Source organism: Oncorhynchus gorbuscha, linkage group LG03 (assembly GCF_021184085.1).
Source record: "Oncorhynchus gorbuscha isolate QuinsamMale2020 ecotype Even-year linkage group LG03, OgorEven_v1.0, whole genome shotgun sequence".
Classification (NCBI taxonomy): Eukaryota; Metazoa; Chordata; class Actinopteri; order Salmoniformes; family Salmonidae; genus Oncorhynchus; species Oncorhynchus gorbuscha.
The window spans coordinates 84,156,485-84,171,313 of record NC_060175.1 but is presented as its reverse complement, the minus strand read 5'-3'; the positions used below and the strand labels follow the sequence as shown (position 1 = coordinate 84,171,313).

The window sequence follows — 14,829 nt, the reverse complement described above, 5'->3', positions numbered from 1 at the left end:
TTTTAGCTCCAGTGAGGACACCCAGTTACTGCTCTAACAAGCTTTAACCACTCAGCTCAATACACCTCCCTGGCCTGTACCATGTTCAGTAGCTTCACCCCTCTTCATCAAAATGAAAACATTTAAAGGACTAAGTGGAGGAAGAGATGCTACCGTATTGTACAACAGCAGGAGCTATGCCCCACCGCATGTTATCATAGCAAAGAAACCAGATAGTGCTTGTTTAAAGGAGGCTGCGCTGACCAAGCTGAGCTTTGGGTTAGTGATTCAGCAAGGAAGTTCTAAAGCATTGTAGGCAAATAATATGTATGTTCCCCGAGGAAGCTCATAGATGGAATAACGCTTTTTTTCTTACAAAAACACACATTATCATTCTAACTCTAAACTAAGATGACAGAACACACATTATCATACTAACTCTAAATTAACACGACAGAACACACATTATCATTCTAACTCTAAACTAACACGACAGAACACACATTATCATTCTAACTCTAAACTAACATGACAGAACACACATTCTCATACTAACTCTGCACCTAACACGACAGAACACACATTATCATTCTAACTCTAAACTAACATGACAGAACACACATTATCATTCTAACTCTAAACTAACATGACAGATCACACATTATCATTCTAACTCTAAACTAACATGACAGAACACACATTATAATTCTAACTCTAAACTAACACGACAGAACACACATTCTCATACTAACTCTAAACTAACACGACAGAACACACATTATCATTCTAACTCTGCACCTAACACGACAGAACACACATTATCATTCTAACTCTAAACTAACACGACAGAACACACATTATCATTCTAACTCTAAACTAACACGACAGAACACACATTCTCATACTAACTCTAAACTAACACGACAGAACACACATTCTCATTCTAACTCTAAACTAACATGACAGAACAAACATTCTCATACTAACTCTAAACTAACACGACAAAACACACATTATCATTCTAACTCTAAACTAACACGACAGAACACACATTATCATTCTAACTCTAAACTAACACGACAGAACACACATTATCATTCTAACTCTAAACTAACATGACAGAATACACATTATCATTCTAACTCTAAACTAACACGACAGAACACACATTATCATTCTAACTCTAAACTAACACGACAGAACACACATTATCATTCTAACTCTAAACTAACATGACAGAACACACATTATCATTCTAACTCTAAACTAACATGACAGAACACACATTATCATTCTAACTCTAAACTAACATGACAGAACACACATTATCATTCTAACTCTGCACCTAACACGACAGAACACACATTATCATTCTAACTCTAAACTAACACGACAGAACACACATTCTCATTCTAACTCTAAACTAACATGACAGAACACACATTCTCATACTAACTCTGCACCTAACACGACAGAACACACATTCTCATACTAACTCTAAACTAACACGACAGAACACACATTATCATTCTAACTCTAAACTAACATGACAGAACACACATTCTCATACTAACTCTAAAATAACACGACAGAACACACATTATCATTCTAACTCTAAACTAACATGACAGAACACACATTATCATTCTAACTCTAAACTAACACGACAGCTCTAAACTAACACGACAGAACACACATTATCATTCTAACTCTAAACTAACACGACAGAACACACATTATCATTCTAACTCTAAACTAACATGACAGAACACACATTATCATTCTAACTCTGCACCTAACACGACAGAACACACATTATCATTCTAACTCTAAACTAACACGACAGAACACACATTATCATTCTAACTCTAAACTAACACGACAGAACACACATTCTCATTCTAACTCTAAACTAACATGACAGAACACACATTCTCATACTAACTCTGCACCTAACACGACAGAACACACATTCTCATACTAACTCTAAACTAACACGACAGAACACACATTATCATTCGAACTCTAAACTAACATGACAGAACACACATTCTCATACTAACTCTAAAATAACACGACAGAACACACATTATCATTCTAACTCTAAACTAACATGACAGAACACACATTATCATTCTAACTCTAAACTAACACGACAGAACACACATTATCATTCTAACTCTAAACTAACACGACAGAACACACATTATCATTCTAACTCTAAACTAACATCATTCTAACAGAACACACATTATCATTCTAACTCTAAACTAACACGACAGAACACACATTATCATTCTAACTCTAAACTAACACGACAGAACACACATTATCATTCTAACTCTAAACTAACATGACAGAACACACATTATCATTCTAACTCTAAACTAACATGACAGAACACACATTATCATTCTAACTCTAAACTAACATGACAGAACACACATTATCATTCTAACTCTAAACTAACATGACAGAACACACATTATCATTCTAACTCTAAACTAACATGACAGAACACACATTCTCATACTAACTCTAAACTAACACGACAGAACACACATTATCATTCTAACTCTAAACTAACATGACAGAACACACATTATCATACTAACTCTAAACTAACATGACAGAACACACATTATCATTCTAACTCTAAACTAACACGACAGAACACACATTATCATACTAACTCTAAACTAACATGACAGAACACACATTCTCATTCTAACTCTAAACTAACATGACAGAACACACATTCTCATTCTAACTCTGCACCTAACATGACAGAACACACATTATCATTCTAACTCTAAACTAACATGACAGAACACACATTATCATTCTAACTGCACCTAACATGACAGAACACACATTATCATTCTAACTCTAAACTAACATGACAGAACACACATTCTCATACTAACTCTAAACTAACATGACAGAACACACATTATCATTCTAACTCTGCACCTAACACGACAGAACACACATTCTCATTCTAACTCTAAACTAACATGACAGAACACACATTATCATTCTAACTCTACCTAACATGACAGAACACACATTCTGCTAACTCTAAACTAACACGACAGAACACACATTCTCATACTAACTCTAAACTAACATGACAGAACACACATTCTCATACTAACTCTAAACTAACACGACAAAACACACATTATCATTCTAACTCTAAACTAACACGACAGAACACACATTATCATTCTAACTCTAAACTAACATGACAGAACACACATTCTCATACTAACTCTGCACCTAACACGACAGAACACACATTCTCATACTAACTCTAAACTAACACGACAGAACACACATTATCATTCTAACTCTAAACTAACATGACAGAACACACATTCTCATTCTAACTCTGCACCTAACACGACAGAACACACATTCTCATACTAACTCTAAACTAACACGACAGAACACACATTATCATTCTAACTCTAAACTAACATGACAGAACACACATTCTCATTCTAACTCTGAACCTAACATGACAGAACACACATTATCATTCTAACTCTAAACTAACATGACAGAACACACATTATCATTCTAACTCTGCACCTAACACGACAGAACACACATTCTCATTCTAACTATAAACTAACATGACAGAACACACATTCTCATACTAACTCTGAACCTAACACGACAGAACACACATTCTCATACTAACTCTAAACTAACACACATTCTCATACTAACTCTAAACTAACACAGAACACACATTATCATTCTAACTCTAAACTAACATGACAGAACACACATTCTCATACTAACTCTAAAATAACACGACAGAACACACATTATCATTCTAACTCTAAACTAACATGACAGAACACACATTATCATTCTAACTCTAAACTAACACGACAGAACACACATTATCATTCTAACTCTAAACTAACACGACAGAACACACATTATCATTCTAACTCTAAACTAACACGACAGAACACACATTATCATTCTAACTCTAAACTAACCCGACAGAACACACATTCTCATTCTAACTCTAAACTAACATGACAGAACACACATTCTCATACTAACTCTGCACCTAACACGACAGAACACACATTCTCATACTAACTCTAAACTAACACGACAGAACACACATTATCATTCTAACTCTAAACTAACATGACAGAACACACATTCTCATACTAACTCTAAAATAACACGACAGAACACACATTATCATTCTAACTCTAAACTAACATGACAGAACACACATTATCATTCTAACTCTAAACTAACACGACAGAACACACATTATCATTCTAACTCTAAACTAACACGACAGAACACACATTATCATTCTAACTCTAAACTAACACGACAGAACACACATTATCATTCTAACTCTAAACTAACACGACAGAACACACATTATCATTCTAACTCTAAACTAACACGACATAACACACATTATCATTCTAACTCTAAACTAACATGACAGAACACACATTATCATTCTAACTCTAAACTAACATGACAGAACACACATTATCATTCTAACTCTAAACTAACATGACAGAACACACATTATCATTCTAACTCTAAACTAACATGACAGAACACACATTATCATTCTAACTCTAAACTAACATGACAGAACACACATTCTCATACTAACTCTAAACTAACACGACAGAACACACATTATCATTCTAACTCTAAACTAACATGACAGAACACACATTATCATTCTAACTCTGCACCTAACATGACAGAACACACATTATCATTCTAACTCTAAACTAACATGACAGAACACACATTCTCATACTAACTCTAAACTAACATGACAGAACACACATTATCATTCTAACTCTGCACCTAACACGACAGAACACACATTCTCATACTAACTCTAAACTAACATGACAGAACACACATTATCATTCTAACTCTGCACCTAACACGACAGAACACACATTCTCATACTAACTCTAAACTAACATGACAGAACACACATTCTCATACTAACTCTGCACCTAACACGACAGAACAGGGCTAAGGTTTCTCCACTGTACTCTACTGTACCAAAATCAATACCACCAGGGCCATTTTCTCTTCATTTACAACAGTTGATTCTGTCTATGTAAGCACTGCGACGGCCAATTACAACCAATGAGTCACATTATGTTACCGTTTTACACTGCTGACATCACCTGACCTTACCATGGACATCTATTCAGCTATAGTAGAGGATAGATGACCATCTCCGCGATAACCATATCTGACATCACCTGACCTTACCATGGACATCTATTCAGCTATAGTAGAGGATAGATGACCATCTCCGCGATAACCATATCTGACATCACCTGACCTTACCATGGACATCTATTCAGCTATAGTAGAGGATAGATGACCATCTCCGCGATAACCATATCTGACATCACCTGACCTTACCATGGACATCTATTCAGCTATAGTAGAGGATAGATGACCATCTCCGCGATAACCATATCTGACATCACCTGACCTTACCATGGACATCTATTCAGCTATAGTAGAGGATAGATGACCATCTCCTATAGTAGAGGATAGATGCGATAACCATATCTGACATCACCTGACCTCACCATGGACATCTATTCAGCTATAGTAGAGGATAGATGACCATCTCCGCGATAACCATATCTGACATCACCTGACCTTACCATGGACATCTATTCAGCTATAGTAGAGGATAGATGACCATCTCCGCGATAACCATATCTGACATCACCTGACCTTACCATGGACATCTATTCAGCTATAGTAGAGGATAGATGACCATCTCCGCGATAACCATATCTGACATCACCTGACCTTACCATGGACATCTATTCAGCTATAGTAGAGGATAGATGACCATCTCCGCGATAACCATATCTGACATCACCTGACCTTACCATGGACATCTATTCAGCTATAGTAGAGGATAGATGACCATCTCCGCGATAACCATATCCTGTAGCATGACATCAGTCAGAACATCCATTGATTATGGATCATGACCCACTTCATCCATACATATATACTGTCAATTAGAAAACAAGACCATCTACGTGACAGTTGAGGTCAAGGATGACTTTAATATACAGTCTTTTCATCGATCTTCTCCTGAGAAAACGCTACTCCTGGACAAGTCTGTCTGTAGGAGTTTAGACTTTACGGCAGCACCAAGTTCTCCTCTCCGTGTCTTTATTGTCAGAACAACAGCGAGAGGAGCCCCCGTGTATAAATCCAACGCACGTTAATCCAAATGTCTTTCCTTGAAGTTAAACGGGCAGTTGTATGTTTCTCTCCGGGCCCAGCGTTTACAGTGGGGAGATGTAGTACGATGGGCTACCCGGAACTTTGAGTTCTGTATGTAGTTTGGGAAATTGAGTTCTTGATGTTTGAGGCACGACACTAGCCTTCCACACCGGCATTTCTATTATCCAATGAGGAGAGACAAATGGAGAAAAGGCAGGAGGGGATAGGTAGGACAAACAGAGTGGTTCTCTCTCTCGTCTCTCACCCCCGCCGACCGAACCTTACTCTCCTGAACGCACAATGATTACACACGGTGCAGGAGAATGGTTTATAAACCCGTCTGGGGCAGATTTATCTGGAACCCTGTCCCCTGCAGGAGCTAGTAGGGCAAACAGAGTGAGATTAAGGCCCTGTTGGTTGACTATGAGGTCACATTAAAAATGAAATACACAACACCACCATCGGGTCATTTACAGTATGGGAAGATGACATGTCATGCTCTACTGGTGATCCATCACACCTGCTGAACACACTCAGGAGACAAGATGATGTACGAGACAATGAGACTAATATTATTCACATTGATTAGATATACTTCCGTCCCATATGATGAATTGATAGGTATTTCCTATCTCAACACTAAGGGCGCTAAGGGAGAACAATCGCCTCCAGCTGCTCTGAGTCTAAACCAAGACAAGACAAGACCAGGGCTGTCTACTGGGAAACTGTTGCATCATCTACTCCACAACTTCACCTCAGGTTGTGTCTCAAACGGCGCCCTATTCCCTATATAGTGCAATACTTTTGACCAGGGCCCTTTTCAAAAGTAGTGCACTATATAGGGAATAGGGTGCCGTTTGGGATGCATTCTCAGTGCCTGGGAACAACACATGCTCCCTGTAACTCCATGCTTCTCAGTTGTCAGGAGAAGTTATAACAATACTGTCGTGTATCACGTTGTATCTTCGGTAACAGCAGTAAGTGAATCTGATATATTGAAGAAAGTTACATTTCCTAACTACAATGCCTTCGGAAAGTATTCAGACACCATGACTTTTTCCACATTTTATTACGTTACAGACTTATTCTAAAATGGATTAAATGAAAACAAATCCTCACCAATCTACACACAAAACCCCATAATGACAATGCAAAACCTTTTTTTTGCAGATGTATTAAAAATAAAAAACAGAAACTCCTAATTTACATAAGTATTCAGACCCTTTGCTATGAGACTCGAAATTGAGATCAGGTGCATCCTGTCTCCATTGATCATCCTTGATGATGGTTTCAGGACAAGTCTCTGAATGTCCTTGAATGGCCCAGCCAAGCCCCGGACTTGAACCCGATCGAACATCTCTGGAGAGACCTGAAAATATCTGTGCAGCGATGCTCCCCATTCAACTTGACAGAACTTGAGAGGATCTGCAGAGAAGAATGGGAGAAACTCCCCAAATACAGGTGTGCCAAGCTTGTAGCGTCCTACCCTAGAAGACTCGAGGCTGTAATCGCTGCCAAAGTGTCACGACTTCCGCCGAAGTTGGCTCCCCTGCCTGTTGGGGCGGTGCTCGGCGGTGGTCGTCACCGTCCTACAAGCCACTACCGATCCCTTTTTCGTTTGTCTGTTGGTTTTGTCTTATTAGTTTCACCTGTGTGTATTTTAGTTTAATTAGCGTCCTTATATGTAGTAGGTTGTCCCACCCTTGTTTTGTGCGGGATCGTTTTTTGTATTCATGTCATTTGGTGGTGTACTTTATTCTCCGGTCTATTTTGATCCTGTGTGGATTATTTGTTTTGGGTTGACTGTTGGATTATTCACCCTGTGTGTTGGGTTGACCGTTGGATTATTCACCCTGTGTGTTGGGTTGACCGTTGGATTATTCACCCTGTGTGTTGTTGGTTGACCCTGTGTGTTGGGTTGACCGTTGGATTATTCACCCTGTGTGTTGGGTTGACCGTTGGATTATTCACCCTGTGTGTTGGGTTGACTGTTGGATTATTCACCCTGTGTGTTGGGTTGACTGTTGGATTATTCACCCTGTGTGTTGGGTTGACTGTTGGATTATTCACCCTGTGTGTTGGGTTGACTGTTGGATTATTCACCCTGTGTTGGGTTGACTGTTGGATTATTCACCCTGTGTGTTGGGTGGATTATTCACCCTGTGTGTTGGGTTGACTGTTGGATTATTCACCCTGTGTGTTGGGTTGACCGTTGGATTATTCACCCTGTGTGTTGGGTTGACCGTTGGATTATTCACCCTGTGTGTTGGGTTGACTGTTGGATTATTCACCCTGTGTGTTGGGTTAACCGTTGGATTATTCACCCTGTGTGTTGGGTTGACCGTCGTTTTTGTGCTCCGGAGAATAAACAGTCAAATCACTGAAACCTGAATCTCTGTGTCTGATTCCACCCACCTTGGTAAAACGTGACACAAAGGTGCTTCAACAAAGTACTAATCAAAGGTTCTGAATACTTATGTAAATGTGGTATTTCAGTTTTTTATTTTTTATGAATGAGCAAAAATGTCTAGAAACCTGTTATTGCTTTGTCATTATGAGGTAGATGGATGTGTGTAGATGGATGTGTGTAGATGGATGTGTGATGGATGTGTGTAGATGGATGTGTGTAGATGGATGAGGGGGGGACAATTTAATACATTTTAATTTTTACGTAACAAAATGTGGAAAAAGTCAAGAGGTCTGAACACCTTCTGAATGCCCTGTAAATATCCCTGAGAAAAAGACAGACAGAAGGAGAAAATGTCCATTCGTATCTGGTGACAGACAAAGGCCTTTCTCAGGTTGGACACTGTCAACAAATCCCAAGTCTAAAACCATTGTTTTGTAGCTCAGTGAGTGCTCTATGTAAAGATCCTGGTGATTTTTGGCTTAAGTGTAAAACTCCATTCCACAGCTGGGGTAAGCTCCTGTCTGAGCCCATCTCTTTAGCAGGCTGCTGTTTCTGAGAGAACAGCCATCACTCAGCTTTCATCCTACTCTTCTCTCAGGATGGGCCACGGAGAGAAGGAGAGAGAGGAAGCCCTAGAGAGGAGGGAGAGGGAGCGGGAGATTGAGAGATAAGAGAGACGTTCCCCTCTCTGTTCTGCCGACCACAGGGGCACGGGGCCCGTTGACTCCTTCACCAGGTGGAGGCAGAGGCTTTAAAAGAGGAGATGACTGCAGTGAGAGAAAGAGAGAGATCTCTTCAAACCAATTAATTTCCCCACCTCTCCTCATCACTCTTTTTTATACGTGTGATTGAGAGAGAGGGAGCAGAGGGAAAAGCTGGTCTGGCTCTGAATCCCAGACACATTCAGTATTCTGTCTGCCACTGCTGCCTGTTCAGAAGCTAACATCAGTCAAATGTGATATGCTTTGCCGATATTCTGTATGCAGCAGAGATAGGAAAATACACACCAGATTCTCTCTAGTGAGAGGGAGAGTGCATGTCGGTGTGTATGTGCGCCACTGTGCGGTGAACCAGAAGCAAGAGTGGAGGCTGGAAGTGGTTGGACTAGAACCTAGGGGGTGGTGTCGCATCTGACAACCCAGGAACGAAGCTATGGCCAGGGAATAGCCTCAGTGTGAGGATAAAAGGACATGGGGATCCCAACATGAACATCCGTATAATACCTTAACATGAATGGCCATCTAGATGACATGCAGTACCAGTGAAAAGTTAAAACCTTACTCATTCATTTTTCTTTATTTTTACTATTTTCTACATAGTAGAATAATAGTGAAGACTTCACAACTATGAAATAACACATATGGAATTATGTAGTAACAGAAACGTGCTAAACAAATCAAAATATATGTTATATTTGAGATTCTTCAAAGTAGCCACCCTTTCCCTTGATGACAGCTTTGCACACTCTTGGATTTCTCTCAACCAGCTTCATGAGGTAGTCACCTGGAATGCATTTCAATTAACGTGTGCTTTGTTAAATTTCAAGAACTTTCAACGTTTCTTGAAGTGCAGTCGCAAAAACCATCAAGCGATTTGATGAAACTGGCTCTCATGAGGACCGCCACAGAAAAGGAAGACCCAGAGTTACTTCTACTGCAGAGGATAAGTACATTACAGTTACCAGCTTCAGAAATTGCGGTCCCAAATAAATGCTTCACAGAGTTCAAGTAACAGACACATCTTTCTCTTGGAAAAGATCCATGCTCATCAACTGTTCAGATGAGATTACGTGAATCAGGCCTTCGTGGTTGAACTGCTGCAAAGAAACCATTACTAAAGGACACCAATAATAAGAAGAGACCTGCTTGGGCCAAGAAAGACGAGCAATGGACATTAGACCGGTGGAAATCTGTCCTTTGGTCTGATGAGTCTAAATGTGAGATATTTGGTTCCAACCGCTGTGTCTTTGTGAGACGCAGAGTAGTTGAACGGATGATGATGATCTCTGCATGTGTAGTTCCCACCGTGAAGCATGGAGGAGGAGGTGTGATGGTGTGGGGGTGCTTTGCTGGTGACACTGTCAGTGATTTATTTACAATTCAAGGCACACTTAACCAGCATGGCTACCACATCATTCTGCAACAATACACCATCCCATCTGGTTTGCGCTTAGTGGGACTATCATTTGTTTTTCAAAAGGACAATGACCCAAAACACACCTCTAGGCTGTGTAAGGGGTATTTTACCAAGAAGGAGAGTGATGGAGTGCTGCATCAGATGACATGGCCTCCACAATCACCAGACCTCAACCCAATTGAGATGGTTTGGGTTGAGTTGGACCGCAGTTTTGATGTCTTCACTATTATTCTGTAGAAAATAGTACAAAATAAAGAAAAACCCTTGAATGAGTCGGTGTGTCCAACCTTTTGACTGGTACTGTAGGTGATGTACCAGTGGGCCATCCATGCTCATCTATAATACACAGCCTTGCGTTAATACATCCTAGGACCAGTGGTGATGGAAGTCACACATAATGGGAATCATATTTATAAGACAAAACCATGTAGACTATGAGATGTTTCCTCTTGCTCTGCTGTGGCCAGTGTAGTAAGGGAATGTGTGTGTGTGTGTGTCTTCCCGCACACTGTTGGTGATTGGGGAGAAGTGTAGGGCACAGGGTCAGGTTCTCTGGGACCGGGGATAGCTGCAGTACTATATACAGTAACTAAGTGGAGTCAGTGTGCTAATGGTCCTCTGCTCCAGCAGAGCAGTAGAGCAGCTAGGCTCAGTAGTCCCCGACTCTTCCCAACAACACAGCTACACCACAGAGGACATAACTACTGCAGCCACCCAGGGAAAGACCTCCCTTCACACACTACCTAACCCTCAAAGCATTGCTGAATGTGTGTATCGGCCACTTCTTAAAATCTGTTTCCCTCTATAGGGTTGAATGTTGGGTATTGTTAGAGTCTGTAAAATACATGTCCCATGTATTGGTTGTGTTCAGGGTTGAGCTCTGGCTGTGGTGGAGACAGCAGAGCGCGCGAGAGAGAGAGACAGAGCGCGCGCGAGAGAGAGAGAGAGAGAGAGAGAGAGAGAGAGAGAGAGAGAGAGAGAGAGAGAGAGAGAGAGAGAGAGAGAGAGAGAGAGAGAGAGAGAGAGAGAGAGAGAGAGAGAGAGAGAGAGAGAGAGAGAGCGAGAGGGAGAGAGAGAGAGATTCATGTTTAACATCGCTGCTTGGACTTGCCGTGTAGTGATCGAACTCTATGTCAAGGCCACTCAAATGGAATCCATTTGTATCAATTACAGCCCATCTTTCCTTTAAAGATTTAGACACATGGAAGTCGATTAGCTGTAATTGCTGGGAAACTGCAGCGAGTCAAACAAAAGCGTGTGTGTCTGTGCTGGATCTATGGCACTGTAGTGGCCGTTACGGTAGCAGAGATAAGATAACATGAGACAGTAACATCATCTAACACTGCATTTCCACTGGATCTCTTATCACCCTCTATCTGTAGGAAGGTTACTGTAAAGCTACTGTAAAGTGTCAGATAGAGAGAGGGTGGTCAGTGGCTGGGGAAATAACTACATACTGATATGGCAGGGGTAGTTTTCTGCATCTGAATATAAGGCCAGACAATGTACAGTACAGTATAGAGAGATACTATGTAGTACAGTACAGTACAGAGAGAGTTACTATGTAGTACAGTAAAGAGCTAGATACTATGTAGTACAGTACAGTACAGAAAGAGATACTATGTAGTACAGTACAGAGAGAGATACTATGTAGTACAGTACATAGAGAGAGATACTATGTAGTACAGTACAGAGAGAGAGATACTATGTATTACAGTACAGAGAGATACTATGTAGTACAGTACAGAGATATACTATGTAGTACAGTACAGAGAGATACTATGTAGTACAGAGAGATACTATGTAGTACAGTACAGAGATATACTATGTAGTACAGTACAGAGAGATACTATGTAGTACAGAGAGATACTATGTAGTGCAGTAAAGAGAGAGATACTATGTAGTACTGTACAGTACAGAGAGATACTATGTAGTACAGTACAGTACAGAGAGAGATACTATGTAGTACAGTACAGAGAGAGAGAGATACTATGTAGTACAGTACAGAGAGAGATACTATGTCGTACAGAGAGAGATACTATGTAGTATTGTACAGAGAGAGATACTACGTAGTACAGGGATATACTATGTAGTACAGTACAGAGAGAGAGATACTATGTAGTACAGAGAGAGGTACTATGTAGTACAGTACAGTACAGAGAGAGAGATACTATGTAGTACAGTAAAGAGCTAGATACTATGTAGTACAGTACAGTACAGAGAGAGATACTATGTAGTACAGTACAGATAGAGATACTATGCAGTACAGAGAGAGATAATATGTAGTACAGTACAGAGAGAGATACTATGTAGTACAGTACAGAGAGAGAGATACTATGTATTACAGTACAGAGAGATACTATGTAGTACAGTACAGAGATATACTATGTAGTACAGTACAGAGAGATACTATGTAGTACAGAGATATACTATGTAGTACAGTACAGAGAGAGATACTATGTAGTACAAAGAGATATAGTATGTAGTACAGAGAGATACACTATGTAGTATAGTACAGAGAGAGATAGTATGTAGTACAAAGAGAGATAGTATGTAGTACAGAGAGATACACTATGTAGTATAGTACAGAGAGAGATACTATGTAGTACAGTACAGAGAGATACTATGTAGTACAGAGAGATAATATGTAGTACAGTACAGAGAGAGATACTATGTAGTACAGAGAGATACTATGTAGTACAGTACAGAGAGATACTATGTAGTACAGTACAGAGAGATATACTATGTAGTACAGATAGAGATAGTATGTAGTACAGAGAGATACACTATGTAGTGCAAAACAGAGAGATACTATGTAGTACAGTACAGAGAGATACTATGTAGTACAGAGAGATACTATGTAGTGCAGTAAAGAGAGAGATACTATGTAGTACTGTACAGTACAGAGAGATACTATGTAGTACAGTACAGTACAGAGAGAGATACTATGTAGTACAGTACAGAGAGAGAGAGATACTATGTAGTACAGTACAGATAGAGATAGTATGTCGTACAGAGAGATACACTATGTAGTGCAACACAGAGAGATACTATGTAAAGCAGCAGTGTATCCCATAAGTACTCTCTCTGGGGATGCTATATAACTAATGCAGAGTTCTCATCTCGCTCTGTACATGTTCTGCCGTATAAATAAAACTGTCATGTTCAAATGCAGGAAGAAATCTTTCCCCTGATGCAAGAGTAAAGGGCCTGTCCCCCATATGGAAGGAGATTCATATTCATGCTATCAATTAGGACACATGGAGGTGTACGGCACAGAGTGGGGGAGTGTAGAGCAGAATATACACACAGGCTGTACTGAATATACACCATCCACTCAGTCACATAACAGGCATTGTGCAACACACATTTTTATGGTTATTCTACCTCTCCTTTTCCCCCTCATTTTCAGTTTTTCTCCTCCTCCTCTACCCCTCAAACGTGGAGGTTAAACGGCACTGGCTGATATTCCCCCGAGGACATGCGCCGCTTTTGTGGCAGAGGCCGTCACGCTTGGACGGAGCCTGCCTCCCCAATCATTTGATGGAAAATGGCTATTGATATTCAGTCATCAGTTTCTGGGGATTTTGGGGGTGGGGGGTGGTGGGGCTGCAGGCTTGGCGGCGTTATGATGGAGTGGACGGTAACCTGTCTGTCTGTCCCGTAAGTAAGGCCTTATCAGGAAAAGGTATCTCTGTTCAGATAGAGTGTCACAGTGTGTCACAGAGACAGGTGGTGTCACAGAGACAGGCAGTGTCACAGAGCCTGGTGGTATCACAGAGCCAGGTAGTGTCACAGAGCCAGGCGGTATCACAGAGACAGGTAGTGTCACAGAGCCAGGCAGTGTCACAGAGCCAGGTGGTATCACAGAGCCAGGCGGTATCACAGAGCCAGGCAGTGTTACAGAGCCAGGCAGTGTCACAGAGCCAGGCAGTGTCACAGAGCCAGGTGGTATCACAGAGCCAGGCGGTATCACAGAGCCAGCCGGTGTCACAGAGCCAGGCGGTGTCAGAGCCAGG

At 40.6% G+C, this 14,829-nt stretch overlaps 1 pseudogene; it reads right to left on the bottom strand.

Moving 5' to 3' along the window:
- The window catches only part of LOC124032080, a 292,998-nt pseudogene that overhangs the window by 111,898 nt on the left and 166,271 nt on the right, over positions 1-14,829 (bottom strand).